Source organism: Hemicordylus capensis, chromosome 1 (genome assembly GCF_027244095.1).
Source record: "Hemicordylus capensis ecotype Gifberg chromosome 1, rHemCap1.1.pri, whole genome shotgun sequence".
NCBI lineage: Eukaryota > Metazoa > Chordata > Lepidosauria > Squamata > Cordylidae > Hemicordylus > Hemicordylus capensis.
Window position 1 is genome coordinate 231,952,576 of NC_069657.1, and position 6,000 is coordinate 231,958,575.

Below are 6,000 nucleotides of genomic sequence, written 5' to 3' on the forward strand. Positions count from 1 at the left end.
TTTATCAATCATTTTTCAACAGAAAAGTTCTCAAAGCAGTATATAACAAAAAGGTATGAGAAGAATGATTCCTGTCCCCAAAAGCCTCAAAATTTCTAACACACATGTGCACACACACACACACACACACACCAGCAACAGCCATTGAAGAGCTGCTCTGCTGGGGCTGAATAGGGAGTTACTTTCTTCCTGCTAATATAAGAGAGCTACCACTTCAAAAGGTGCCTCTTTGGCCAGTTGTGACTAGAAATGACTAGTAACTTTATGACTTGAAATTGTGGCATTTCTTTCATTATTTTTTTTCAGCACACTGAATACAAGAAACAGGACCAGGTCTCACGATCAGCGAGCCCGGTGGTTCTTGCGATCACAAAAATCTGGCTAGGATTTTCCTAGCCCGATTTTTGTGATCGTAAGAATAGCCCCACAGTGTTCAGCAACACACTGAAGTTTTTGCCCATCATTGACACAAGGCAATCCCTGTTTTCTCTAATTTTGTGTGTGCAGTGTGCTTGTGTAAGAAATCCCAGTGGTTCTTCAGGAATAATAATCTTCAGGAATAATACTATCTCTGTAAAGTGAATCCAGAATGTTCTGGTGTCCAAAATATATAACTTTGGACATGAATACTAAAAATCAAGCCTTCTCTCTAGTAATATGACATCTTGGGTCACATCAGCTACAGTGATCACTGCCATATCACAAAGAGAACACTGGAGGATCACAAAGAGAACAGAAGCCTCTGCTTGTTTCTTTATAGTAATAGCTCAAGCCTTGTGCAGATAATTATCAATTTTACAAATGAACGCATGGAAGGAGGATTGGGTTCACTATTGCAGAATGGTCTGTGCATCTTGGTTTCTTATGCACGATCTGTATCCTCCATTTTTCAGGATACAGGTCCCATATTGGGAGCCTACAAGTGTTCAGGTTTATGGACAAAGGTTCCTGTAGATCTTATATGTGTGAAGGAAGGCCAGGACCAGGGCCGCAGAGCACAATCCCCTCCTCTGATTCTTACTCATTTATACACTCAGTGACCATACACTCATTTATACACTCAGTGACCATAAATATTCAGAATCATACTTGACAGTATTAAAACTAAAATAGTTAAAATTGTAAGCAGGTACAGCAGGCTGTTGTTGTTTTTTCCTTTTTCATGCTCCTTTAGCATCAGTTTAAAATGCCATTCCAGACCCAAGTATTTAGATGCCTCTCTGGCTGTGAAGTAAGTTCCTTCATTTCACACCTTGTACTGTTCTATTAATAGATGAAATGAGTCATTGGTACTACTGAATATTTGCCCAAATGTACACAATATTCCCATTACAAATTTAGTGCTTGAACATTAATGGTATAGGTTCCCCAATAAAACATAAAGGTGTTTTAAGACACTTAACTTCTGAGAAGTTACAGCAATTAAAGTATACATGCACATTTCAAATAGAAAAACGTCTACATTGTTGTTTTACCAATCAGCTGTCCAGCAGTTAACTCGTTTATCAAAGTGTTACAGAAAGGTTTAACTGGTCCCTAAATAGAGCTTTTCCAGGAGATGGGTGATTAGCCATGGAAACTAGCAAGAAAACTAGATTACATAAGAGACAAAAAAGCGGCTAATTATGATAAATAAATGAGTAAGTGTGGATGAAACTGATTTTTTAAATAGGAAACTTGCATCAACATCGATGTAGTTCTAGAACAGATATAGACTGAGGTGTAGCTATCTATATTATTAATTCTCCAAGACGGGCATGCGTGGGGACGTGGTAGAAAGGAGGCAATTGTCTCACAGAGTTTGCAAGCAGAAGCACCTGATTGGGCAGTGGGGATTCCATATGCAGATAGGGAGAAGGAGCCTGTGAGAGCAGAAGCACCATGGTGATTGGGCAGTCGGGATTCCATATGCAGATAGGGAGGAGGAGCCTGTGGCACTGTGGTGATTGGGCAGCGGGGATTCCCTATGCAGATAAGGAGGAGGAGCCTGTGATGATTAAGGTCAGTTGGAATGCATTGCAACTGTTACTGGCCGGAAGATGTTCTTGATTGTAGAGGAGAGGAATCTATATATATAAAAGGATAGCAGGCAGGAGTCTGCAAAAAAAAGGGTCGTGAGGAAGGAAAGAGCCCTTTCAGGAGAAGGAGGATGCCGTTGTGTGAATTAAATGAGGAAACAAGATGAACAAAATCGGTTAACTCAGGGAGGGAGAGAAAAAACATGAAGGGAGGGGGAAGAGTGGGGAAGAGCGAGTGGAGGAGAGAGAAAGAGAAAAAGAAGGAAGGGGGAAGAGACAGAAGGAAGGGCAAGGGACAGGCCCAAGCCTGTCAGCATGCCTGAGGGGAATGAACGGCCATGGCAGCACTAGTAGCAAGGAAGGGCCAAGTCAACCGCTGCTGCTGTTTGGGGCTACCGAGGCCATTGTCAGAGGGAGGCTGGCAGGCAAGGGATAGGCCTGGGCCTGTGAGCGGCCTGAGGGAAATGAGCGGCCATGGTGGTGGCAGCAGAGAGAAATGGCCCGGGGGGGGGGATAGCGAGCGGGTGAGCTGCAGGGGAGAGAGCGAGTGAGAGTGCTGCAGGGGGAAGAGCGAGTGAGCGCACTGCGGGGGGAGAGAGTGAGCATGCTGCGGGGGGAGAGTGAGCGAGCGAGAGTGCCACGGGGGAGAGCGTGCGAGTGAGAGCGCTGTGGGGGAGAGCGAGCAAGAGCACTGTGGGGGGAGAGCCAGTGAGCGAGTGCGCTGCGGGGGGAGAGTGACTGAGCTATAGCGCTGTGGGGAGAGCGAGCAAGAGTGCTGCGGGGGAGTGAGCGCACTGCGGGGGGAGAGCGAGAGCACTGTTGGGGAGAGCGAGCAAGAGCGCTGAGGGGGGAGAGCGAGTAAGCAAGAGCGCTGCGAGAGCCAGCGAGCGCGCTGCGGGGGGAGAGTGACTGAGCAATAGCGCTGCAGGGGAGAGCAAGTGAGAGTGCTGCAGGGGGAATGAACGCACTGCGGGGGAAGAGCGAGCACACTGCGGGGGGACAGCGAACGAGCAAGAGCTCTGTGGGGGGAGAGCGAGCAAGCGAGAGCGCTGCGGGGAGAGCGATCGAGTGAGAACGCTGTGGGGGGAGAGCGAGCACACTGCAGGGGGACAGCGAGCGAGCAAGAGGTCTGTGGGGGGAGACCGAGCAAGCGAGAGCGCTGCGGGGAGAGCGATCGAGTGAGAACGCTGTGGGGGGAGAGCGAGCGCACTGTGGGGGGCAAGTGAGCAAGACCGCTGTGGGGGGTGAGTGAGCGAGAGCTCTGCGGGGGAGAGCAAGGGAGCGAGAGCTCTGTGGGGGAGAGTGAGCGAGCGAGGGCGCTGCAGGGGGAGAGCAAGCGAGCGAGGGCGCTGCAGGGGGAGAGCAAGCGAGCGAGGGCGCTGCAGGGAGCAAGTGAGCGCGCTGCGGGGGTGAGCGAGCGAGATCGCTGCGGGGGCATGCCACAGGCTCAGTGCACAACTGCACAGATGCTCTGTGCAGGGTCAGCTAGTTTCAATTTAAAGTGGGATGTGCAGCCACTTGTAGTGCACTGATTCTGAACTCCATATACTTCTTGATATGAACATACACAAACTTCTTGATATTACTCCATTACTTACATGATTACTGATTCTGAGATGGAAAAACAGATGTTGGACAAGAACCTCTAATTAAGTCAGGGACTCTTTTCTTCATTTACTGTGCTTAGTACTGTACTTACTGTGCATTGTACTTAGATCAACTCTGATTTAGAGGTGGATTTTGCATTCTGTTTCAAGCTTGAAACGAAACAAAATGAAAAATGGCCAAAATGTTTTGTCAAAACAGTAGCCAAGCTGGCTGTTTTGATTAAACCACTGAAAACATTTTGAGTGTTTCAGCCACAGGAAACAATGAGGAAACTTGAAACACCCCATTGTTCACCATGGGTAACTCCTAGGGACATCAAAATGGGTTGTCTGGTAGGGCATGATGTGTGCTACCTACCACCTAACCCACAAAAGAAATGGGCAAATCGGCGATTTTAAACAAAGTTTTAATAGGATCCTATGGGGGTTTGGGGAGAAGATTAAAATCTGATAAAAATATTGCTCATTTCTTTTGTGGGTTGGATGGCAAGTAGCACCCATTGTGCCCTACCACTTCACAATTCACTTCTGTGTCCCTAGGAGCTACCAATGGGGAATAATGGGGTGTTTCAATTCTTCCCATTTTTCCCTATGGCCGGAACAACCTGAACTCACAGAGTACAATGCATTTTGCAACCCTGCCTTGGAAAACACAACAGAAGCATACAGCAAAAGGGAATCTGTCCCTCCCAATACAGCACACACATTTCAGTCCATAAATGGCCAAAAAAGAATAATCCACTGCCAGCCACAGTGCCTGCACAGCAGTAACATCATTGGCACAAATTGCTTTTTCTCACACAATTATGACTCCTTACTTTACTTCCTAGCATTGCAACAGCTGCCACAGCAGCAGCCTTAGCAGCAAGCATAGCCATAAGCTCAACTAGAGTAACTTCAGCCTCATTCACCTTGCGATGCAGGTTGCAGAGCAGACCAGAGCAGTGAATGAAGCACAAGTTAGTGTCAAGGCCAGATACGAAGCTCATCACAGCAATCATCAAATATTACACATCACACACAGCTGCGACTGTCTATTTCTTGCCACAACAATATCTATAAAAATATGTAAAATAAAATAAATATATAAATATCTCACAAACAAAAACCACAACTCAGATTGACAAAGGCACCAAGTTCTGAATCTGAGATCCAGCAAAACCAGATAGTTACAGCACCAATAGTACAGCATAATATGCCCACTGCTGAGAAAAGAAAACCACAAAATCAAACCTTTCTTACTCCTCTCCTGTCCTGATATATTCTCTTCTTCAAAAGAAGCACACCATAAGGGCTCTCTCTGCCTCCCAGTCCCTTTGAATACATTTTGTATTTGAAATTCCCACCTTTTATGTTCCCCCCTCCCCCCAGCCAATGGGGGCACAATTGCTCATGACAACACTTGATTTCTATAACAAGTCAACCAATGAGCAAGGAGAATGCAAACCAATTGGAAGCCAGTGCCAGGATACCAATCAGCAAGGAAAAACAGGCCTTCAAAATGGTGCTTGGAATGTCATACTGTTTTGATCAATACGGAGTTGTTCTGCTCCGAGCTCGAAACAGGCCCTTTTAAAAGAGGGCATTCTATTTCAAGCACGAAACACTCAAAATGGCCCGTTTAGAGTCAAAACATTTCATGGTTGAAATGTTCTGCACATCCCTACTTGGATTGTGTAAAACGGACAGTGAAGCAAATTAAAGAATATTATCCTGAAATAATAAATAAATAAATACATGAGGCAATATCATTTGTATAACCTCTATCGGTGTAATTCTTTTAGAGTTTCAGCTTAGAGACCATTGACTCCTTCATGTTGTTCATGGAACCTAATCCAACTGTAAAAATGAGTTGTGCTCTCTTCTTCAAGGGACCTTACATGAATGTGTCCTGGATTTCAAACTCCACATGGTACTCTTTGGAAAAAGCTTAATATTCTTAAATTATGAATACTTTGTAAAGTGTTAGGAAAATAAAATTTTATTTTAGGATGAGCAAGAGCCATTACTTAATGATAGATAATATTTGCTAACTGTTAATGTGGGAGCTGACTTCTGCTTATTCACCTGCTTGTACACTGTATTATGGCTGTTTTCATGAAAGAAACTCAGTTTAGATAACTCTTTGCTCTATTTCCACTGTGCCGGGACAGGCTACCTGCCACAATTATTAGCTATATACAGATTTATTTATTTTTTAAACACAGGTATACACCAGCAATAGAAACCACCCCCCAGCTGCCCTCTAGCTGCTATTTTGCCTATTTACACCAGAAAAGGCTAAGCAGCAAAAGGCTAAGCATTGTATCCATTCTGTATAATTCCTTCTCTGAAAGAAAGTGCTCCTAGGGAGATGGTTAAGCTTTTCATTAATA